The sequence below is a fragment of the Schistocerca piceifrons genome, chromosome 7 (genome assembly GCF_021461385.2).
Source record: "Schistocerca piceifrons isolate TAMUIC-IGC-003096 chromosome 7, iqSchPice1.1, whole genome shotgun sequence".
NCBI classification, from domain to species: Eukaryota; Metazoa; Arthropoda; class Insecta; order Orthoptera; family Acrididae; genus Schistocerca; species Schistocerca piceifrons.
Genome location: NC_060144.1, coordinates 52,423,767 through 52,449,749, shown reverse-complemented (window position 1 = coordinate 52,449,749; position 25,983 = coordinate 52,423,767).

Below are 25,983 nucleotides of genomic sequence, written 5' to 3'. Positions count from 1 at the left end.
GCAGTTAGCAGCCCCATCAGTCAAACAAATCAGTAACAGCTTGCACTGTACGTGCTAGAGCATTTATGTACTACACGAATATATAACAAAAAATTGGGGTTTCTATTTAAAAAAAAAAACGCAGTTGATATCTGTTTGACCTATGGAAGCGCCATCTAGCGGGCCAACCATAGCGCCATCTGGTTTCGCCCTTCAAGCTAGACGAGTTTCGTTCTTTGTAGTTTCTTTGTTTGATGCTTATTTCGTGAGATACTTGGCCCGGTCACTATCAATGGACCACCCTGTATATACAGGGTGATTCAAAAAGAATACCACAACTTTAAAAATGTGTATTTAATGAAAGAAACATAATATGACTTTCTGTTATACATAATTACAAAGATTATTTAAAAAGGTTTTTTTTCACTCAAAAACAAGTTCAGAGATGTTCAATATGGCCCCCTCCAGACACTCGAGCAATATCAACCCGATACTCCAACTCGTTCCACACTCTCTGTAGCATATCAGGCGTAACAGTTTGGATAGCTGCTGTTATTTCTCGTTTCAAATCATCAATGGTGGCTGGGAGAGGTGGCCGAAACACCATATCCTTAACATACCCCCATAAGAAAAATCGCAGGGGGTAAGATCAGGCCTTCTTGGAGGCCAGTGATGAAGTGCTCTGTCACGGGCTGCCTGGGGGCCGATCCATCGCCTCGGGTGGTTGACGTTCAGGTAGTTACGGACAGATAAGTGCCAATGTGGTGGCGCTCCATCCTGCTGAAATATGAATTGTTGTGCTTCTTGTTCGAGCTGAGGGAACAGCCAATTCTCTAACATCTCCAGATACTGTAGTCCAGTTACAATAGCACCTTCGAAGAAAAAGGGACCAAAAACTTTATTGGCTGAAATGGCACAGAAAACGTTCACCTTAGGCGAGTCACGTTCATACTGAGTTGTTTCCCGCGGATTCTCAGTGCCCCATATACAGACATTGTGACGGTTGACTTTCCCGTTAGTGTGGAAAGTTGCTTCATCACTAAACACAATCTTTGAAACGAAAGATTCATCTGTTTCCATTTGAGCAAGGATAAAATCACAGAAATCGATTCTTTTAATCTTATCAGCTGCAGACAGTGCTTGAACCAATTTCAGACAATAAGGTTTCATAACTAACCTTTTTCGTAGGACTCTCCATACAGTTGATTGTGGAATTTGCAGCTCTCTGCTAGCTCTGCGAGTCGATTTTCCTGGGCTACGAACAAATGCTTGCTGGATGCGTGCTACATTTTCATCACTCGTTCTCGGCCGTCCAGAACTTTTCCCTTTGCACAAACACCCATTCTCTGTAAACTGTTTATACCAACGTTTAATACACCACCTATCAGGAGGTTTAACACCATACTTAGTTCGAAATGCACGCTGAACAACTGTCGTCGATTCACTTCTGCCGTACTCAATAACACAAAAAGCTTTCTGTTGAGCGGTCGCCATCTTAGCATCAACTGACGCTGACGCCTAGTCAACAGCGCCTCAAGCGAACAAATGTAAAACTAAATGAAACTTTATAGCTCCCTTAATTCGCCGACAGATAGTGCTTAGCTCTGCCTTTTATCGTTGCAGAGTTTTAAATTCCTAAAGTTGTGGTATTCTTTTTGAATCACCCTGTATATGAGGGTTGGAACTTTAATAGTGGTAACTATTTATTTACAGTTCTTACAAAATAGATGCGTGTTTCAAAGTTTTACTGATCTTCAGATTAGTCACCAGCATTGTGTATAACCAGTTGCCAGCGATGTGGAAGTCGTAGGATACCATTAGCTATACCAGTTGTTTTGATAGTTCAAGCGGCGCGTTCTATTGCCCGACGAATTTGTAGCAGTTCTGAAGCGAATGCCGTGACGTGTTTCTTTCAGTTTAGATGTCAAGTTGAACTCACGAAGGCTTAAATCAAGGGAGTGCAGTAAGTGGTATAGCACTTAGCAGCCCCATCAGTCAAACAAATCAGAAACATCTTGCACTGTACATGCTTGAGCATTGTCCTGAAAAATATGGGTCAGGTCGTGGATAAAGTGTCATCACTTCTAAGCTGGTCGTAGGTTGTGTTCCAATAATGAACAGCATAGAGAAGGAAGTGATGACACTTTCTGCAGGACCTGACCATTATTTTGGAGGACAATGCACGTACAGTGCAAGCTGTTACTGATTTGTTTGACTAATGGGGCTGCTAACTGTTGTACCACCTACTGCACGCCCCTGATTTAAGTCCTCGTGAGTCCAACTCGATTTCTAAACTGAAGGAAACACTTCACGGCATTCGTTTCAGAACTGCTACAAAATCGTCAGTCAATAGACCTCGCCGCTAGAACTATCAACACAACTGGCACTGCTAAGGGTATCCTACGACTTCCACATCGCTGGCAACGGCTTATGCACAATGTTGGTGACTATTTTGAAGATCAGTAAAACTTTGAAACACGTATCTATTTTGTACGAGCTGTAAATAAATAGTTGCCACTTCTAAAGTTTCAATCCTCGAATGTATTGCTGGATGGGCATTCGCCATTACCTGGCCGGTTGAAATACTGCGTGGTCGCCGATGACGTAGTTGACACAATTTGCATAGATATTAATATATTCCCACTCGTACCTTTAATCCCATCGCTCAGCAAATAGTTTTCCAAGATCGCTTTAGCATTATCGCTTTAGCATTATCACTTTTCAGGAGTAAATGAAAAAGGAGAATGAACCGCCGGTACTGTTATTCGGCCCCAATACTACCAGCAAGCGAGCACAGAAGCCACCTGTGAAATCTCAAAACAATTTCGTCATTCACCGCGTTACCTGCGCCTCTGTCCCTGCGCTCAGATACTAGGTATGCTCTGGTTTCAGATGTCTCGGAATAAATCTCAAAACCGTCCGCACAACCTCACGAAGAATGCTCCTTGACATTGTTGATGGTGGCCAGTTGATCGGGTGGAGACGACGCGATGGTCAACTCCTGTACTGGAGTCGTCTGTGTGCGACGTCGTGTTTCATCCCCTCCTTGCCGTTCGCCACACTCTCTCTACAGAAACACAAACACAGCGTAGCACTGCGCGAGCACTATACACAGTCATGCTCCCAACAGAGATACTACTCCTAAAAGTTTAGTTTATACGTCTGTAAATTGTTGTGGAAGCTTTCGTTTGCAGTGTTGGTGCCAAAGGTTCATAGTCATGGACATCAGGAAAGTCACAAATAAAATGACTGCTGGCCTTTCAAGCATGGGATTGGAAAAAAGTCCCAAGGATTTAGTGGACAGGTGAAATGATGAATGAAAACTTCCCCAGTGTCGAAAGTTTGGACCCAGAGGTCTTAGTTGTAAAGAAAACGGTAAGGCTGTGGGATCGAGTCCCGATTGCTGCACGGAATAATACAGTGTCGTTTCAACCTCAATGATATGGAGATCCATTCCACGTTAAACTATAAGTCCCCTCTCGCTGGTCGCAATAGTGCGATATGGTGACTCACTATGTCGACCAAGTGACATGGAATTGACAGAAATGAAACAGGCCGTTGAGCCATAAGGAATCATTACATTAGTATCGTAAGAGAAGAAAGCGCTTTGCCATGGAGACGTTAAAATTGGCATCTCGCTTAGTGCTATTAGACGTCAGTAACATCAGATCATGTACGTGTCGGTATCGGGAGCAGATGTACACTATGATTTGTTACCTGTATGTTTAAGATCCTTTCATAATGAATAGCTGGGAAGGAAAAATGCTGGTAAAATCTGTTAACACCAGATCTAAAATTAACGTAGTATTTGTGAATGAAGAGATTAATAACAGATTAGGGAAGAGAGAGGCTGTGAACTGCTGCTGACCGATCTAAGACTGGAAGTAAAGGAAGAAAAATATATATCCGTAACCTTTGCCGATTTCGTTGCCTCTCCTGAAATTTATGAGCCTCTGATACTCGTGTATTTGACATTTATCAGGAAATTAGACGGCACAAGGTCACAACTCGGAGAACTTGTATAAAACTGTTTGATCAGCCGTGTAAATACTGCGTGGAAAAATGGAATTGTATAAAGGTACTGGATTGCAGAAAACGCGTCATAAAGCAGCGGTCGTTTGACTGCGGTGCCGATATGCGTCAGACCCCATTACGTAGCGCTTTGCGCATTAGCCTGAGCGGACACGTCGGCTGCTGGCGAATATAAAAGTGCGATGTTAACACGCGGGGCAGGCGACAGAGTGGTGTCAACTCGAATGGAGCGACCCGCACTTCACGCGCGATAAGTCATCAAACAGAATAAGCGCAATGTTTGTTTGCTCTCTTTCCCGTAGGTGTCAATCTGGGGTATCCGTTTGGCAGGATCGTTTGCTCGATTCACGTGTAAATGTGGTTTACACCTCGACGAACGTAGGAATTGACTGATGACTAGGTGAAGCAAACAAGAACTTAAAGTAAAATATATTTATTGTGTTATCGATTTTAAAAGGAGGATATCATCGTTATCTAACCATCATTGTCGTTTATAAGTGTGAATCCATATATTAGAGGACGATATAAATTCACGTAAGGTGACAAAAATCATTTCAATACACATTTACACGCTTTACAGTGCTTGAGATCTTTAATGAATGGCAAAAGTCGCGGGACGAGTGAAACGTACAGGATCCTGCGTACGACGCCACGCACATTTCTACAAACGCATGTGGAATTTCCTTCTTTATGTTTCACAAAGCTATACTGACACGTATAGTGTAACGAGGGAGCTTCAAACAGTAACTTATGCGTCATTGTGGCGAACCAAGTAACTTTTACTGAATGCTGTGCTACACTTTGTAGGTAGGCTGTTTAGGTTTTTATGTTGGTAACGCCACGTAGCGCTCTGTATAAAAATCACTGTCTGTGCTGTGTGCAGTCTGTGGCTGGTTTGCATTGTTGGAATATTTTCTATTGTAGTGTTGGGCAGTTGGATGTGAACAGCGAGTAGCGATGCGCAGGTGGAGGTGAGCCGCCAGCAGTGGTGGATGGGGGGAGTGAGATGGCGGTGTTTTGAGAGCGGATGTGTCCATCAGAGAGCAAAGCAAATTTGTAAGACTGGATGTCATGAACTGATATATATGATATATAATGAGTTTTGAACGCTATGAAGGTAAATACATTGTTTGTTCTCTATCTAAATCTTTCATTTGCTAACTATGCCTATCAGTAGTTAGTGCCTTCAGTAGGTAGAATCTTTTATTTAGCTAGCAGTATTGGCGCTCGCTGTATTGCAGCAGTTCGAGTAACGAACATTTTTGTGAGGTAAGTGATTCATGAAAGGTATAGGTTATTGTCAGTCAGGGCCATCCTTTAATAGGGATTATTGAAAGTCAGATTGCGTTGCGCTAAAAATATTGTGTGTCAGTTTAGTGTTGATCATAATAAGTAAAGAGCGAAATGTCTGAGTACGTTCAGTTCTGCTCAGCTGTTTGAAAATCAAATAACGTAAGGGGTTTATCAGCACAGACATTCATTAATTTTTCTAAGGGACGTTTCAACTTGAAAGTGACACAGATACGAGGATTGTCCAGAAAGTAAGTTCCAATCGGTCGCGAAATGGAAACCACTGGGAAAATCCGGTAAAGCTTTGCACACATGTGTTGAGCAGTGTCTCTAGTAAGTCGATCGTGTCGCGTCGCTCTTTTCAGTTTCGTGTGAACAGTGAGCACGTGAAGATGCGTAAGAAACAGCGTCTCACGCCAAGTTTGAGGGCCCGGTTAGAGATTTCGCCTGTGTCATGCAGCCCACATAACACAACTGTCGAGCAGTTCCCTCTTCATGCTAATTCTCGGCCGCACCCTGCAGGGGCAATGAAGAAGCTCCTGCAGCGTTTCCGATGAGAAGTGTTTGATCACCCACAATACAGCCTGAAATTGGCTCCGCCTATCTCTGCTCACAAGAACCACTGGCTATGAAGACAAAATTTTTCTACAGACAACGAACTGCAGACCAGTGCAGATAACTGGCCAAAAGCACGGGCGGCTGCTTTCTATGACGAGGATATTGGAAAGTTGATACAACACTGCGACAACACTTGAAGTTGGAGGGGTCGTTATGTAGAGAAGCTGGTGGAAGGTGTACCTAACTGTTGCAAATAAAACGTTTCTAGGGTTCACTGTGGTTTCCATTTCGCGACCGATCGGAACTTACTTTCTGGACAACGCTCGTACTTTTCACTGTTTACCAACGCCGTCAACAAGTCCCTGTAAACAACGGTTGGAGCGTCCTAGGAGTCGTTCAGTTCATCGAACATGGAAATCCGCTCCTTGGTCACGGAGCCATTCCAGAACCACTGTGTAAACATCCTCATCACTGTCAATCCTCCCACCACCCACATGTTTTTTCAGCTTTCCAAAATGGATATCACATGGTGCAACCTCTGGTCTTCCAGCTAACCACCACCCCACGGCTGTGCAGCATTGGTCAAATTGTGTGCATTGTAGATGCTCTGCCCAGAAGAGTCGCACTGTAACCCGGACCTCAACTCTGGAGTACGTTTCTACTGGCCGCGCCGTTTCGCTCGTACATTTTTTATGTATCTGTTATCTGTTCCGCAGAAGAACTGTCTCTGCAGAACACTCGGAACATATGCTCTCTCCTGACAATGCGTCACTATGCTTGCGCTATAGTCTTACAGTGGGACGATATGTGTAAATTACATTTCATTCACCAGAGGTGGTCATTGACTACGACAAGATGTAATGAAACCCACAACTTTATATTTTTTTATTTCGTTTACATAACAAGATACACTACTGGTCATTAAAATTGCTACACCACGAAGATGACGTGCTACAGACGCGAAATTTAACCGACAGGAAGAAGATGCTGTCATATGCAAATGATTAGCTTTTCAGAGCATTCACACAAGGTTGCTGCCGGTGGCGACACCGACAACGTGCTGACATGAGGAAAGTTTCCAACCGATTTCTCATACACAAACAGCAGTTGACCGGAGTTGCCTGGTGAAACGTTGTTGTGATGCCTCGTGTAAGGGGGAGAAATGATTGCCATCACGTTTCCGACTTTGATAAAGGTGGGATTGTAGCCTATCGCGATTGCGGTTTATCGTATCGCGACATTGCTGCTCGCGTTGGTCGAGATCCAATGACTGTTAGCAGAATATGGAATCGGTGGGCTCAGGAGGGTAATACGAAACGCCGTTCTGGATCCCAACGGTCTCGTATCACTAGCAGTCGAGATGGCAGGCTTCTTATCCGCATGGCTGAAACGGATCGTGCAGCCACGTCTCGATCACTGAGTCAGCAGATGGAGACGTTTGCAAGACAACAACCACCTGCACGAACAGTTCGACGTCGTTTGCAGCAGCATGGACTATCAGCTCGGAGACCATGGCTGCGGTTACCCTTGACGCTGCATCACAAACTGGAGGACCTGCGATGGTGTACTCAACGACGAACCTGGGTGTACGAATGACAAAAGTTCATTTTTTCGGATGAATCCAGGTTCTGTGTACAGCATCATGATGGTCGCATCCGTGTTTGGCGACATCGCGGTGAACGCACATTAGAAGCGTGTATTCGTCTTCGCGATACGGGTGTATCACCCGGCATGATTGTATCGGGTGCCATTGGTTACACGTATCGGTCACCTCTGGTTCGCATTGAAGGCACTTTGAACAGTTGACGTTACATTTCAGATGTGTTACGACCCGTGGCTCTACCCTTGATTCGATCCCTGCGAAACCCTACATTTCAGCAGAATAATGAACGACCGCATGTTGCAGGTTCTGTATGGGCCTTTCTGTATACAGAAAATGTTCGACTGCTGCCGTGGCCAGCACGTTCTCCAGATCTGTCAGCAATTGAAAACGTCTGGTCAATGGTGGCCGAGCAAGTGGCTCGTCACAATACGCCAGTCACTATTCTTGAAGAACTGTGGTATCGTGATGAAGCTGCATGGGCAGCTGTACCTGTACACGCCATCCAAGCTCTGTTTGACTCAATGCCCAGGCGTATCAAGGCCGCCCTTTCCGCCAAAGGTGGTTGTTCTGGGTACTGATTTCTCAGGATCTATGCACCCAAATTTCGTGAAAATGTAATCACATGTCAGTTCTAGTAAATATATTTGTCCAATGAATACCTGTTTATCACCTGCATTTCTTCTTGGTGTAGCAATTTTAATGGCCAGTGGTATATATGAACCTTAACTGTCTTTTGAACGTCCAAATCTCGATTCATGCAAGTTTTATGAGAACGAATTTTCCTCAAATTGGACATTACACTATTTCTTGGGGAATAGCACAATGCCATCCAACGACTGGTCGCAACATGACGTGGGACGAGCAGTCGCATAACTGACCACTTTAACCACACCGCATATTAAGCACATTATCTACGCAACTTTGTTGCTATCTTGAGTCTCACAGGTGCTAAACAGTATGGAGGTCAGAGAGGGAAATCACTCGTCTGCCACTCTCCGAATCCCTCTCCTGAAGATCTCAAGGAGGGACAACATACGTTACAATAGAAAGTGTCTACAGAGTCTCAGGTTTCAAGTACACTAGAATTACCAGTTCGAATTGAAAAACTAGCCAATGGAACAATCATCGATCAGCGTATTAAAGACGCAACAGACATTCATTAGAAAGTTGATTGGGTGAAATAACACTCTGTGCCTCCTGAAGATATGTTGAAAGTTGCCTGTTGCAACGCTACTTTCAATTTTTCAATTATTTTCTTTAATTAAATCGCTAACTTGTCTTTTCTAACAGTTGCCAACGACGTTCTATGATCAGTATCGATATGCACACTATAAATTATTTGAGTTGTCTGATTTTTTTTTCATCTCCATTTTGTATCCTCTCAACCACGGCCATCGTTACTTATTTTTCTGCCCAAGTAGCAGAACTCAGTGACTGCATTTGATGTCTCATTTCGTAGTCTTCTTATGTCAGCATCCTCTGATTTAATTCGACAACATTGGATTATCCCTTTTTTCCTTTTCTTGACAATCATCTATCCGTTTCGTTCAAATGATTTCTCAAGTTATTTACCGTCTCTGGCATTGGTAAAACCCAAAGTTTTTATTTCCTGTCCGTCAACATTAATTTCCTTTTCAAATTTATCCGTGATTGATTATGATGCTTGCTCAGTGTACAGATTAAATAGCTTTTGGGAAAGACGACAATTTTGTCTCACCCATTTCCCAACTTCCGCTTCCCTTTCATGCTCTCTACTCGTATAACGGCAGTCTGGTTTTCGTTCTACTTCTAGATAAATTTTCGCTCACATTATTTTTACCCCTGCTAGCTTCACAATCTCAGAGCATATTTAGTCAACATTGTCAAACGCTTTTCCTAAATCTAACACACTACAAAAGTAGATTTGCTTTTCTGTAATGTTATCTTCTAAATTTTTTTAAATCGTAGGGGCAGTATTGCCTTACATGTTCCTACATTTCTTCGGACCCCAAACTAATCTTCTCTGAGTTGATTTCCCACCAGTTTTTCTGTCTTCTGTTAATGTGTCAGTGTTTTACAATCAGTACTTATTGAACTATGTATGTCTGATGAAGCCTGGTTTCACCTGAGTGGTTACGTCAACTCACAGAAGCACAGGTACTGGGCAGCGGAGAATCCGCATAACTTCCACAAAACACCATTCCATGATGAGAAGGTTGGAGTTTGCACAGCGCATTTTTGGTCCCATCTTCTTTCATTAGACGTTGGCTTCGGCGCGTTGCATTGGCAGCATTTTGATACCATTTGTAGCTGCATTTACGAACGAGGGAAGACCTACAGTTACTTCCAACAGGATGGAGCAAGTGTTCATACAACATTTACGACAGACAGAGACGTTAGCAGACGTCAGTCGGGTTGCAACTCTAGCTGGCCACACAAGTCACCAGATTTGTCAGTGTTCGATTAGCTTTTGTGGTCTGCCCTCCAGTCTAAGGTGTATCGCAGTAATCTTCATTCTCTTCCAGAACTGCAGCAGAAAGTTTCGGGTGTGCTTGCAGCAATTCCACTGGTCCAGCTTCTATCCGGCTTCAGCTACTTGCTGACCAGGACCCAAAAAATTCAAAGAGATGAATGGTGGTCACTTGCAACATCTGCTATAGTCATGTTAGTACTGTAATTCCTTTCCTCTGCTGTCTTTCTTTGTACCCTGGAAGTTAATTCTCAAGGTCACATTCATTTACCTCACTCTTTACAGGATTATCCATCGTAATATTGGTAATCAACAGATCGCATGCCTTACGCCATCAGGTGAGCACCAGTGTTACGATGGATATCATTTAAAGCAATACTCTGTATTAAGTTGATTTTTCTGATGTTTTGATGCAACTACGTAGTCAAAGCTAAAGGGAGGAGTGGGTGGTGGTGGTGGTGGGGGGGGGATGGAGTCTAGGGGATCTGCGTGCTCCTTATCACCTAAATGAAATTACACACGATTTAAGTGCCGTATAATGAAACAAGTTACAAGGGCGATCAAAAAGTTTCGGTTTGAGGGCGTTGCTGCAGCGTACGACGACTATTCTGGAAGTAAGTTCCGATCGTTGACGAAATGGAAACCACTTTGAAAATCCAATGAAGCTTTGCACATATATGTTGGACAGAGTTTCTAGTATGCCCGTCAATCGTGTCATGTCGCTCTTTTCAGGTCTGAGCGCACAGTGAGCAGGTAAAGGTGCCTAGAACAGTAGTGTCTCCCGCCAAGTACGAGGGCCTGGGAGATACTTCGCCTGATGTCACGCAGCCCGCATAAAGCAACTGGTATACGGTACCTTCTTCGTGACAATTCTCGGCGGCACTCTGCAGGGGCAATGAAGATGCATTTTCGATGGGAAGTGTTTGATCACCCACAATATAGCCCGCAATTGGCTCCCGCTGAATTTCACTTCTGCTCACATGAACTGCTGGCTATGAAGACAACGTTTTGGCACTGACAACGACATGTAGACCAGCGTAGGTTATTGGCGGAAAGCACAGGCGGCTGCCTGATATTAGGTGCGTATTGGAAAGTTGATACAACGCTACAACAAATGCCTAGGTCGAAGCGGTAACTATGTACAGAAGTGGCTTGAATGTGTAGCTAACTGATGCAAATAAATCGTTTTTGATTTTAAGGGCGTTTTCCATTTCGCGACCGATCGGAACTTACTTTCCGAATAGTCCTCATATATGCAAACGTACGACTATTCCGATGAGGTAATACGAGCAACAACATGACGGAAAGAGATTAGTCCAGCACTCGTGTTTCTTCTGTCTGCGTGAGGTATATGCGGAAACGTGAACTATCGTGACTTTATTAAGAAATGTTCCAAACACTGTAACAACAACGACTCTGTACTATTGTACATATAAGTAATTCTTTTCATCCGATTTGACGATAAACCTGTGTCATTGGTGTTCTGATTTCATTTCTTTTTGTTTCATGCCATTATGTTAAGAAAACTGTAAATAAGTTTTAATGTGAATATTAATATTTATGTCATGTAAAGTAATATTGTAATAGAACTGAAATATAACAAATGTTGAAACTGTTGTAAGATGTTTAAAATTGTAACTGTGCGTCTGGTCCATACGTAGGCAATGTGTTAGGATATGTAGAATGTAAAACCTCGGGTGAATACCCGGTCTGTCAGGGAGCGGTAAAAGGTGGATGGCAGGCGAGCGCGGGAAAATGGACGCGGGCATTGCACGGCACAACGGGCACAGTGGTAGTTGGAGTTTGGCACTGGTTTGAGCAACACCTTCTGGAGCGAAGAGATTCCCCTGGAAGACATAGCTTCACTGAACCTCGGGTAAGCCGTTCCAACGCCCACACAGCATGGCAAAATTCCATAGGCACTAAGTGAAAAAGTATTGCGACTCCAAGAAGAATTAAAGTGCCGCCGTCAAGAGCCATAGCTGTGGTTGTATGTGTGCTCTGTGCCTCGCCATTTTGCCGTCCGCCAACCGCCGCATCGATACTAGCAGGTTGAAACTTTTAGTACTGTATTCGTATGGACCAGAGAGTGCACTCTGTTTGTTTGGCGCAATAATAACCTAAATTTTTCCAGAACTTTTCCGTCACTTGATTATACTCACAACTAACCTAGACAGGGTCCTTTCCAATTGTTGTGCAATCCAAGCGTCCCGAAATGAAAATTAAAAATTGTGTTAATAATAATTATTTGCAGAACTAGCTATATTAGAATGGTGTTTAAAGAAATGCTTTGTTAATGAACCAGGAAATGAATAGCGAAGGTCTAACGAAGTCGAAAGACAACTTTAGTATTGATATAGTATTGAAGTTTATTATTTCGAGACAGATTTAAAGGCATTTAAATGAGCAGTAAATAAGATGAAAAGAGTAGTAACTTATATACTGGAAATCTTGAATGAATAATAAATTCAGTAATTTTTTTTTAATACAGCGATCATAACAGTTTCAGGGTCCCCCCTTCATCCATTTGAATTCTGGAGTGTTCTAAATTGGTTTGACCAGCAAAACTTGAAGTTAATATAAAAGTCAAAATTTATTAGTGTTTTATCTTTATTAAAATTGACATTTTGTATGTGTGGCATGAAAGTACAATTTCTAGAGTAACCTATGCTCGATTTTAATCAGATTAATGGACAGTATAAAGTTTTGTAGTAAACATTATAGTGTAGTGTTATGTATTCATGTTTTTGCATGGTACAACAGAACGTGAAACTATCAGTTCAATAGATTTTCTGGTTCTAAAATTCTGCTACATTATGCAGTGTTACAACTTGTTGCTTTGCATGAATATATACCAACTTGTACAGGGAAGAAACTCAGTTACTGCCTAATTAGGCTGGCGACCGTATTATTGTCAGATTGGTAGCATCTTCTGGTTTGCTTTTGATCCATCCTGACGTGTGATTGCATTTCGAACTTACTTGACGGATCATTGTTATTACAGAGTGGATGTAAGTCTGATGTGCCACCAATCACGTGCACGCGGTCGATATCTATGCGAAAATCCTTTCTCATAAGGTGAATCCCGCTCACTTACCATAGCGCAGGCTTTAACGAGTACTGTGTCAGGGATTACAACACGACCAATGTGCTGTTAATCTTTTCTTGGCTGCTGAAGGAGAAACACTGGTAGACATCCAGCGGAGAACGTGTATGGGGCAGCATGTCTGTCGGAAAGCTCCGTTGACATATGGTGCGACAAGGGGTGCTTCTCCTTCGTCACAGCGGTCGTCACGATATCGTAAATGTCGTTCCGCAGAAGTTACTCCAATTCAGATGGGAGACACACTAGCACCCGCCCTATGGTCATGTTCTCTCCCCATGCGAGTATCACGCATTCAGTCGCTTAAAAAAAGCCGTGAAAGATCAATGATTCTGTCAGACGAGGGTGTGCAGGAGGCAGTTGCGGACTTCTTCGCGCAACAGGGTACGGTGTTTTACCAGAAGGTTGTCTTCAACACGACGCGTCGATGGGACCATTGCCTGAATGCCCATAGCGATTTTGCCCGAGTGGCATGCCAGTTCTGTACTGTGCTTTTTCATCACTCCTTATATTCTGATTTCCAATCATACGACGAAAAGGGGATACATTCTACACACAGGCAACAAGGCTAACGATAAATTTACTAGGTTTATACTATCGATAGCACCATCGGCTTTTGCCTGTCCCTGCTTTAGCCAAGACCAACTATTTTACACTGTCACCCCTACTTGAGTTAAGTTTTTGTTTTGTTAATCAGTTCAGTTCATACTTGCAGTTTAATTTAATGTAAATGCTGCCGTTTATTATTTTTGTGCTGCGTGCTGTTCTGATAGTTTCTAATTATGGGTACGTTTATAACGAGAAAGAAGAAAAGCTGATTTTGATTCGTCCACTAAGGACATGGTAAGTTAAAAGATGTACACATTACGATAATTGCCTAATTACCCATCTGTAGGAGGTTAATGTTACCACTGGAGTAATCGCTATATGGAGACTGGCAGAAGTTACGGGCTGAAATATTTCAGCATGTCACGACGGAGCGGAGTGGTGGACATCATTGCAAATGCCATTAAAAGAAAACCTCTGCATAGAAACACACTTGGATTTGTCTGTGTGGCCCATAAGTCTCGTTGATTAACAAAAATATCTCCATACCGCCGATGGTTGAATTTCTTTACAAAAAATTGCTCAAAATTCTGTCATTAGTAGCCCAGACCTGGTAATCCAGGCGGCACTCAGTCATGAAAACTGGATCCGATATGAAGCGATAGAGAGTGGTTTGTGGAGAGCAGAAACAGTATTTGAAGACAACTCATTCTGTTGATCTTTTGTTCCTAAAACATTTTTTCAGCGAGCTGCTTGAATTAGTCCTGACCGACTGCGCCCTGCATCCCCCTGCTTTCGTCCAAAATCTATTTACGCCGTGCAATACTATAACAACTGAAGCTACGAATTCCCTGCGCAATTAAATCTTAAAATGAATGCGTTCATGCACTATCAAATGACGAAACGTGCACAATCAATGGAAAAAGCATGCAATATAAGAATTAACCTTTTGTTGTGATACATTTTATTTTCTTTGAAAACAATATTCAACAACCAGCTTTTTTTACATTCGTCACCGATATGGGTAGCTCTGTGCCTTGAGGCACTAAGGTAGCAACCCATGGATCCAGGAGGCGATGTGGTTCGAACCCATCCGCCGGCAACCGTGAATATCTTTTTCTGTGGTTTCTCACTTTCAGTTCAGGCAATCGCCGGGTTTGGTCTATTACTATAAGCCACAACCAATTCATGCCGAGTTCCTTTCTTTCCTGGTACATCCCTTTCCCCTTAAAGATATAGCTTATCTACTTAAATGAAAAGAGATGCATCGAAGGAGTGCCTTACGTCTCTTCGGGAATTCCTAGCACTAAAAGCCATATTTATGTTGGAGGGCGGCTAGCGGTCGTCATTTTGTATTATGTTTCTGTACATAAAGATGGCTGACTTGTGGAACAGCGCTATATCATATCTTCAAGTTTAACTACAATAAAAATGGCTCTGAGCATAGCGGGACTTAACTTCTCAGGTCATCAGTCCCCTAGAACTGAGAACTACTTAAACCTAACTAACCTAAGGACATCACACACATCCATGCCCGAGGCAGGATTCGAACCTGCGAACGTAGCAGTCGCGCGGTTCCAGACTGTAGCGCCTTTAACCGCTTGGCCACACCGGCCGGCTTAGCTACAATAGCCATGTCCTGTTGTGAAGTATCTTATTCGTAATATCCTTGGAACAGTGAGCCCAATCATGACATCTCTAACTTATTTATATACAAACGTCTTAAAAACGACGACATATGTCGTAGAGGAGTTTGCTGACATCAAAGGCTATATAACCATATTATCATGGATTAATAGACGCTCATTTATGAGGTTGCATAAATTTGAATTAGAGTTGAAACTATAGCTCACAGTATCTGTGTATTCCATTTTGTTTTATAAATAAATTCGGTGGCTATAGTTGACAGTTGAAAAATAATTTTTTAAAAAAATATCTTGATAACTTAAGGAAACTGAAAAAATTTTAATGGAATGAAAGAAACTTTAATAAAATTTGAGACTGAGCTGAGGAACTTGGGATGGTTTGATGTGCTGAAAAAATTCTGAGTTGGTTTCAGATAAATCGTAAATTTAAATACCAGACTGTAGGAGAAAGATAGCTGTTAGCAAAAAGATTGGAATCCGTTTAACATTATAAGTTGTTCATCCCAACACTGAGATTCTTCTGCTCTACGGTACTGAACGTTATATTAGAAGTTGTGTTTCGTTAGCAATGACGCAAAACAGTACATTTGAATTTTAATTCGTTTGGTAACGGGTGAGCGGACGATTTGGATGGGATTCGGTTAATGAAAAGGGGACATGCAATTCAAGGTTTATTTCCCCAAAACAAATAATTAATTGTAATAAATTACACTGTAGCTTACAAATTACAGTGACACAAACAAATCAAACTGCTTACAATATGAGGTAATAAAAATGTTATATGCGACAGGTGAACAGAGAAACTTATTTGTGTCGTTTGAATCACTGCCAAACCAAACAGTTTACAATTTGATACATTAACAAATAATCATTGTGCATTAAACTTCATACTTTCACCTAATACATTTAAATTTTATAATGTGAAGCACAAATGTATAATTTACAATTAAATTTTCAGTCGAAGTTACTCCTTCCTATACCTTCTTTAAAAGAGTGATAAAATTTCCAAAAGGTATCTCAATTAAAAATGCCCTAAAACCCTTAACACAGCAACACGTACATGACTAGCTCAGATAATTGCTCCCTTACAGAAAGTTTGCTGATTTAAACAGCGCAGACCACATTCAAACGCTAGCCAACATGGGCCGCTTGCCGGTCGAAACATGTTACGACTGCGGCAGCGGGGAAACTTACATAGCTAATAAAAGAACAAAGGCCACCTAGCAATCTTACCGAATTCAGTTTACAAGAAGGAGAAAGAGGGGGGGGGGGCTAATAAATACCATACGTAAGCACACTTGCCAAACCTACTACTAAAAATACAGTATAAAAGGATCTCAATTAATGACAAAATCCGGGATAGGCCCGGCAACATTGCACCTGAGCCCTAGTTGCCAAAATAAGGTTGACAGATACCAAGGTCTGACATCATCTTAGAGCTAACTGGCACAACAAATTAATAAGAGTAAAAGAATAAGCAAATGGCAATGCCCAAGAATTTAAATAGGATTAAGTACACACGAGGCTAAAATCAATTGCTAGCACCTTGGACGTCATCTTAGGCTTAATTGACACTACAAATAAATAAAGGTAAAAGAAAAGGCAAATGACAATGCCCAGCAATTTAAATAAAAATAAGTAAGCACAAGGCTAAAAGCAATTGCTAGCAACTTAACAAGCACACATAAAAATATCAGACTCCTGCCACATCACAAAACGGAACAGGCGCGCGCGCAGTCCCCAGCAAGCCAGAAAACTAATAACACACACTCCAGCAACCGAGCCAGCCTGACCACAGTAATTTCAACTCAGAATCAGGGCGCGTGAGCACACCGGGTCCACGCAAAACACACACTGCCAAATAATTCCCACCAACAGATACGGCTGCCCCCCGAGCGGGAAAACGGGGGTGACGACCGGGTACACACCAGCAGAAAACTCGACACCCAGACTCCGGCTAAAACGGAATCACGCAGAAAATATAAACAACAGCCGAAGTAAGGTGAAGTAAGGTGAAACGAACCCCGCCACGCAGACCGGACAGAGCAAACACACAGAAAGCCTGCCCTGCATTCCTTACAACTCCTGGGTGCGGAAACCCAATCGATATCGTGGCACCCTTTTCAGAGGCGGAGAACCTCGAGCGATAGCGTTCGGGGATCCATCAGTTGTCCACTACAGCACGTCACCAACACGCCACACCGCCCAACGGCCAAACCAACGAGGCCCGCCAACAACGGGACCACACCTCCGTGCCGGGGCGGAAGGCCAAACACCGCCAGCTCGGTGCGAATCCAACTGCCGAGCCGAGTGCGCGCGGCTCCCCGCGTAAAACGCTCCAGGGGGCAGCAGCCGCCTCAGCCCCTGCGCAGGCCGAACCAGACGGAAACAGAAATACAAGTCGCTATCGATAGTGCCGTATACGCAAGGCGCCAGAGAAATGGCACTACGGGATGTAGTTACGTTTGCAAATAAAAAAAAAATATTTTACTTGATTTAAATATAGTTGTGAGTGTTTGTGCTGTGACAGTATTACTTTAGTAAATAAAACAAAAACAACAGCCTTCAGTCACAATCGTGATTTCATTTCAATGCACGAGGCATTTAGAGCCCTGGGGCTCAACTTCAGGTGCTTTAACAGTCTACATCGATTACGATAGTATATCACAAAGTGAAACATCTGGAATATTAAAAAACTAGAAACCCGCCTCGATTGCGAAGAAAGCACCAAGTGTTAACCTAGGTTTCGGCGTAGATAACTACACCTTCTTCAGAACAATAAAACCCACAAGTGCCTAAGAAGACCTCTGTCAATGATTAAAAGAACACCATAGCTACATATTTATAAACGAAAAAAAGGAAAACTCTGCTCTGTCGGGTCTGCGTGGCGGGGTTCGTTTCACCTTACTTCAGCTGTTGTTATATTTTCTGCGTAATTCCGTTTTGGCCGGAGTCTATGGGTCGACTTTTCTGCTGGTGTGTACCCGGTCGTCACCCCCGTTTTCCCGCCCGGGGGGGCAGCCGTATCTGTTGGTGGGAAAACAAAGTCGAAACCACTACTTAACTTAAAGGTGTACGCTCCACCTCACACAGGCCTATGTTCGATGGGCCATGACCCGCCATAAACTGCAGCTACAAATGGTCGCTCACTTACACGCCCGACCCGCTACCTATGCACATGCCTATGGAGAGCCCCCCTAGCTGGGATTTTATCACAAATTTTTATGAACTACTTAGAGTCTGATTTTTTTTTGCCAGTGACAGAGAGATTCTTAGGAGAATAAAATTTTACAAAAGATACGTTGACGACGTTCTATTAATCATTGATGGTTCTCAAAGCGATGTAGACCATATTTTTTCGATTTTTAATGAGCTTCACCATAATATCAGTTTTACAATTGAGCGAGAATCCGATACTAGGTCATTAAATTTTTTGGACCTCACTTTAACTGTGGTTGACAACGTCATTAAATTTGATATTTTTCGAAATACGTTTTCCGACAATATGATACCTGCAGACTCGGCCCATCCGTACCCCCATAAGATGGCCTTTTTTCACTCTAATATTCACAGAGTTACAGCTATCCCTCTTGCACCAGATGCGGTAGAAACTGAACTGGTCACACTTGAGAATATTGCTATAAATAGTGGCTGTAGGCCTCATTTGGTAAGACAGATGTATAACAAGAAAATAAATAAAAATAATATTACGTCTTAAACCCCAGGGGATACGTTAGATGACAAACAAGTGGCAACGATATCTTTCCCTTACATAGGCAATATAAGTTACAAATTGGGGCATTTACTCAGAGCCCATAATTTCAGAGTCGCCTGTTCTACTGATAATAGTTTACAAAGGAATTTAATTCACTCCTTGCACAATAAGAGCAATAAACTTTCCCAGCCAGGAGTATATAAAATTACATGCCGGGATTGTCCAAAATTTTACATCGGGCAAACGGGACGAGCTGTGGGTCTCAGGTATAAAGAGCATATTCCTACTAGAAGCGGTGACGGTACTAAGGACTCTACTTATGCGGAACACCTTGTGCAAACGGCTCATACGCCGAGCGCTCCAGTTAATATCGAGTTACTTCATGCCGAGGTTAAGGGCTTAAAACTAGATGTGTTAGAAGAAACGCAGATATTTAAGCATCTGCAACATGATAAAGACAATATCTTTAACGGCCAACTCCTACTAAGAAACAGAAAATTTTTTGAAGGTTTCGCACCTTTAATTTGTTCTTCATACTTGTAAATCTGACGATCTGGGGATTTTCACATGCGTGCGCTGATTGGCGAGCGCGGTTGGTCAAGCTCTTCATCTTTTTCCTTTTTTTCCTCATTCTCCTTTTACGATGAAGGTGATTTTAGCTCGCTGAACACCTCACGTTTCATCCCTGTATCTTTATTACCACGACGTCTTTAGATTACGTCCTCTCAGCCCCCCCCCCCCCTCCTCCCCTTGGCTAACTATTGGCTCTAGGAATAGTTTTTAAGAGTTCCTCCTGTTGTCACAGGTAGCTTCATATATGTTTCTTTCCTAGCATAAGCAACCGTATGTGGTTATTTTTAGGTTTGATCTCCCATTTAGCTCGTCACTTATTCTATCCATTCTATTTTTTGATATACGTTGATCCACGGTTGGGAATATATGGGCTATTTAGCTACGATCCATGTATAAACTTTCTCGTATTCGTATGCGCATACGCATTCAAGTAACTTCCCTTGTCTTGCGCATGTGCATAGGTAGCGTTTCGGGCGTGTAAGTGAGCGACCATTTGTAGCTGCAGTTTATGGAGGGTCGTGGCCCATCGAACATAGGCCTGTGTGAGGTGGAGCGTAGTGTTAAGTAGTGGTTTTGACTTTGTACATATGTACTGTTTGTGTTTTCCTTTTTTTCGTTTATAAATGTATAGCTATGGTATTCTTTTAATCATTGACAGAGGTCTTCTTAGGCACTTGTGAGTCTTATTGTTCTGAAGAAGGTGTAGTTATCTACGCCGAAATCTAGGTTAACAGTAGGTGCTTTTTTCGCAATCGAGGTGGGTCTCTAGTTTTTTAATATATTAACCAACGATTGCTGACGCGCTGCCATGTTGAAGGTTCTTAAACATCTAGAATGTAAGTTTACGAACTTAAGACAAATAGCAAAATTGCTTACTGTTTCGAGCAGCTGTTAAGTGGTTTTGAAGCAGAATATGAGTGAACATGTTTGTGCAAGGACGTAGTCAAAGGGGGAGGGTGGAGGGGGGGGGGGGTCCGAGCGGCCCCCTATCATATAAATTAAATTATAGAGGGCCCAGCTGCCGTGTACTGAAATTGAAAGATACAGAGGGCTATCAAAAAGTGTTCGTCTGAGGGCGTTGCTGAAACGTATACGCAGCGTAGCGCGGCTCCGATTTGTGTTTACAAACACTGACATATGGGCACGAGATTAGTGTGGCACTGGCATGTGCATGCGGTAAACCCAGAAACGTAATAATGACATCTACATCATACTACACAAGCCACCTAATGGTGTGTGGCGGTGCGTACTTTTGGTACCACAATCTGATCCCTCCAAGCCTGTTCCACTCGCCAATAGTACGTGGGGAGAATGATTGTCGGTAAGTCCCTGTATTGGCTCTAATTTCTGGAATTTTCTCCTCGTCGTGAACACGCGACATGTATGTGGAGGGCAGTAATACATTGTCCGACTCCTCCTGAAAAGTGCTGTCGCCAAATTTCAATAGCAACTCTCTCCGTGACGCACAACGCCTGTCTTGTAACGTCTGCCAGTGAAGTTTCTTCAGTATCTCCGTAACGCTCTCTCACCTGCTAAACAATCCCGTGAGGAAACGTGCCGCTCTTCTTTGAATCTTCTCTGCCTCCTCTATCAGTAGCCCTATCTGATAGAGGTCCCACATAGATAAACAATACTCAAGAATCGGACGAACAAGCGCCCTATAAGCCACTTCTTTCGTGGAAGAGTTACGTTTCTTTAAGATACTTCCGATGAGTCTGGTGCTGATTTTCCCAGTATCTGCTTCATATGGTCATTCCACTTAAGTTTGCTCTGGATAATTACGCCTAGGTATTTTACGGCAGACGCTGTCTCCAACTGTTTGTCATCAACAGTGTAGCTGTACAGTAGTGGATTTCTTTTCCTATGTAACCGCAATATGTTACATTTATTTACGTTCATGGTCAACTGCTGGAGCCTGCACCAATCATCAATTCTTTGCAGGTCGTTCTGAAAATTCTTATTGTCTTCTGGCGTTGCTACTTTGGTACAGACAACTGTATCGTCTGCGAATAGCCTTAAGGAGCATCCGACGCTTTCTACTAGATCATTTATACATATTGTAAACAGCGATGGTCCTATCTCACTTCCCTGTGGTACTCCATATATTCACCTTACATATGTCGATTTTGTTCCGTTAAGAGCGACATGCTGAGTTCTATATGCAAGGAAGTGTTGAATCCAAAGGCAAGTCAGCTCCGATACTCCGTAATCTCGCATTTTTTTTCATTAAACGTCAATGCGGGACGGTGTCAAATGCCTTACTGAAATCAAGGAACACGGGATCAACCTGAGCGCAGTTCTCCACTGCACATCATTACCAAATGTGTCGAGGTAGGACCAGCGCTGCCGATGAACAACCACTGGTAGCGATCTATCGGAGAATGAAGAATGAAGAACGTGAATGGGGCAATAAGTCCGTCGTAAAGCTCCACTGTGGAATGGCGTGACAAGGGGTGCTGTCACTTCATGGTGACGCACGCCCGCATACCGCTAATGTCGTAACGCAGAAGTTACGGATACTGCAATAAGCGAGCACCCACCTTATAGCCATGATCTCTCCCCGTGAGACAACCACGTCATCGGTCCCTTAAAAAAAGCCCTTAAAGAGTCGCCGATTCCCTTCGAACGAGGATGTGCAGGAGTCAGTTACGAACTACTTCACGCAGCACGGCACGGCGTTTAAACAAACTGGTATCGACAGCCTGGTATGACTGTCTCTACGCCTGAGTGGCACACCCATTCTTGACTGTACGACCTTCGAACGTAAACTTTTTGATCGCCCATTATATTTTTATTTTCAGCCATGCGACGAAAAAGGATTACCCATTGTTGATAGTCAACAAGGCCATATAAATTTAAACTATCGGTATCACTACTGGGTATCGCCTATCCCTCCTTCGGCCAAGACCAGCTATTAAACATTGTTTGCCATACTTGAGTTCAGTTGTTGTTTGGTTAATCTGTTCAGTTCGTAATTGCAGTTGAATTTAATGTATGTGCTGCCGTTTACTATTTTTTTTTGCCTGCTGTTCTGATAGTTTCTAATTATGGATAAGTTTGTAACAAGAAAGAATAGAAAAACCGATTTTATAGGGAAATGTGTGGTGTGTGTTCTTTCCGACATATCCGAAAGAACAGACACCACACAGAATTCGTCCACTAGCGTTAGGACAACCTAAAAATATGTATGCACTACTATAATAACGTAATTACCTATCCACAGGAGTTTAAAGTTAGCACTGAAGTCGTTATCTGGAAACTAGTAGAACTTTGAGATTGCAACATTTCAGTATTTCACAATGCAACTGACGATAAACATTATTACAAATAACATAGATCAGTGCATTAAAATACACGAGGATTTCCTATGTCGCCCAAAAGTCGCGATGATCAACAATAACATTTCCCAAAGTTTCTTTAAGAATTTTGCTCAAGATTCTATCATTATTAGCCAAAATGGCAAAATACTGCCCAATCAGAACACTCAGGCGGTACTCAGTTATGAACACCTGTCACGATACGAAACGTTGGGGAGGGATTTGTGGACAGCAGAAAACAGTGACAGCACATTTTATACTTCGTTCGTGGCTAAACGATTTTTTCAGCAGGCTGCCTGAATTCTTCCCAACGGACTCTGCCTGGAATTGCCCCCTCTCCGTCACCCTTCTTCGTCCGAAATCTATTTACGCTCTTGCAATACTATAATAACTGAAGCCACGAATTCCCTGCACACCACAATTAAATAGTAAAATATGCATGCACTCTTGTACTATCAGATAACGAGATAACTGGTAGAGAAAAACACGTAATATCTCAATTCCATCTGTTAGTTTGATGCAGTTTTTTATTTGCGAACAATGTGCAACAATCAGCTTCTCCAAATAAACACCTTCAAAAAGCAAATTATGTACATAAAATAAATGTATTTTCAGCATAAAAGGAGAAACATGTGTCTTTTTAAGGTCCTATTTAACGAATTGAACCCTCCCCCCGCCCCCCCCCCACCCCCCGCCCCAACGTTTACTTTTAACAAAATCCTGGCTGTTTTTGTCTGATGAGGTCTACGCATAAAATGAGTACATAAAAACTTTTCAGTAATAAGTGGACAGTAGTTGTCAACTGTCAAGAAGTGTCCTTGAGGACGTCGCAAGTCTCCTGTGCGAATTTACACGGTAGGTTAAAATAACAAAATTAATTCCGATGTATTTAGAGGCGAAGGATAGAAGAAGAGTTACGGGAGTGTACGGACTCGTCAGGAGGAAGGCTGCTTAAATTCTGCAATAAATTTCAGCTGGTAATAGCAAAAACACTGAGCAAAAGTCACCTACACAACATTAACGAAGAGACAAAAACAGACTTCGGAATACAGAGATTCCAAAATCAGATATTGACGTTGAAGCCGTTCCCAGGACTAGATATGAATTCAAGTAACAGTCAAGTAATGATGATGACTATGCTGGCTGAAAAGAGTCGTAACGAAGGACCACTGTGCAATAAAATGAGATACTGAAGTAGTGGGGAATGAGACGCCCACCAAATTCTCTGAGGGTGAGGACGGTGCCACAGTGGACACTACACTAGATGTTTCAGCTGAACGGGAGTGGAAAAAAGTAAAGAGACTTTCACAGAATTTGTTGATGTACAAAAGTTCCAATACGTAAAATAGTTAAAGACATTTGGATCCTCAGAAAAAACATGGCAACACTTTAGGGACAAACGGGTAACAGACTACACGTGCGAGAAGCAAGAGCAAAAAATCGCAGTGGAACAGCATGAGACAAATGCTCGGATTAAAAAGGATGTAAGGCAATTATGCCGACTGCCGACCCTACTGTTTAACAAATGGCTCTGAGCACTATGGAACTTAACATCTGTGGTCATCAGTCACCTAGAACTTAGAATTACTTAAACCTAAATAACCTAAGGACATCACGCACATCCATGCGCGAGGCAGCATTCGAACCTGCGACCGTAGGAGTCGTGCGGTTCCGGACTGAGGGCCTAGAACCGCTCGGACACCACGGCCGGCACTGTTTAACAACTCACTGGGAAGCAATGAAGATTCAGGGAGAACGTATATCATAGGGAACAACCACTGATGACATATCTGCGCTCACTGAAAGGTATGAAAAATTGGAGGATGTATTGCACCTAGTGGTCTGTCTAATGAGCACTGAATATGAACTGAAAGTAAACAAAGGAACAACGATAATTGTTAGGCGTGTTGGAAATGACATTAACAACAAATTTGGTGACATAGTACACAAACTTGTTAAAATTTACTACCTTTGAATCAAAACAAAACATAAATATCGAAGTAACAAAGATATGAGAACCACAGTAGCAGTGGTAAACAGCATTCCCCTAACAAAAGTCTACCAGTAGCAAACATATGCTTAAACATGGGAAATAAATGCCTGAGAATGTACTGGGTGATCAAAAAGACAGTATAAATTTGAAAACTTAATAAACCACGGAATAATGTAGATAGAGAGGTAAAAATTGACACAAATACTTGGAATGGCATGGGGTTTTATTAGAACCAAGGGAAAAAAAAACATGAACTGCTAGACGCGTGAAAGATCTCTTGCGCGCCTCGTTTGGTGAAGATCGTGTGTTCAGTCGCCACTTTCGTCATGTTTGGCCTCCCATGTCCCCAGACCTCAGTCCGTGCGATTATTGGGCTTGGGGTTACCCGACGTCGCAAGTGTATCGTGATCGACCGACATCTCTAGGGATGCTGAAAGACAACACAGACGCCGGCGCCTCACCATAACTCCGGACACGTTTTGAAGTGCTGTTCACAACATTATTCCTCGACTACAGCTATTGTTGAGGAATGACGGTGGACATATTAAGCATTTCCTTTAAAGAACATCATCTTTGCTTTGTCTTACTTTGTTATGCTAATTATTGCGATTCTGATCAGATGAAGCGACATCTGTCGGACATTTTTTTTGAACGTTTGTATTTTTTTGGTTCTAATAAAACCCCATGTCATTCCAAGCATGTGTGTCAATTTGTATCACTCTATCTACATTATTCCGCGATTTATTCAGTTTTCAATTTTATACTGACTTTTTGATCACCCGGTATATTCGGAGAACCGATTTAAGGTTCAAATAACTCTGAGCACTATGGGACTGAACTGCTGAGGTCATCAGTCCACTAGAACTTAGAACTACTGAAATCTATCTAACCTAAAAACATCACACACATCCATGCCCGAGGCAGGATTCGAACCTGCGACCGTATCGGTCGCGCGGTTCCAGACTGGAGCGCCTAGAACCGACGGCTCGGCCACCCCGGCCGGCCCAGATTTAAGGACTGTGGGAAAACGGAAAAAAGTTAATCGAAGAGTTTGAGGTGTAATTTTACAGAAGGATGCGGGAAAATAAGTAAAATGATAAGAAATGAGGAGTTTCTCGGCACAATCGACGAGGGAAGAAATATCCAGAGAATACTCACAAGAAGGACGGCAGTAGCTTC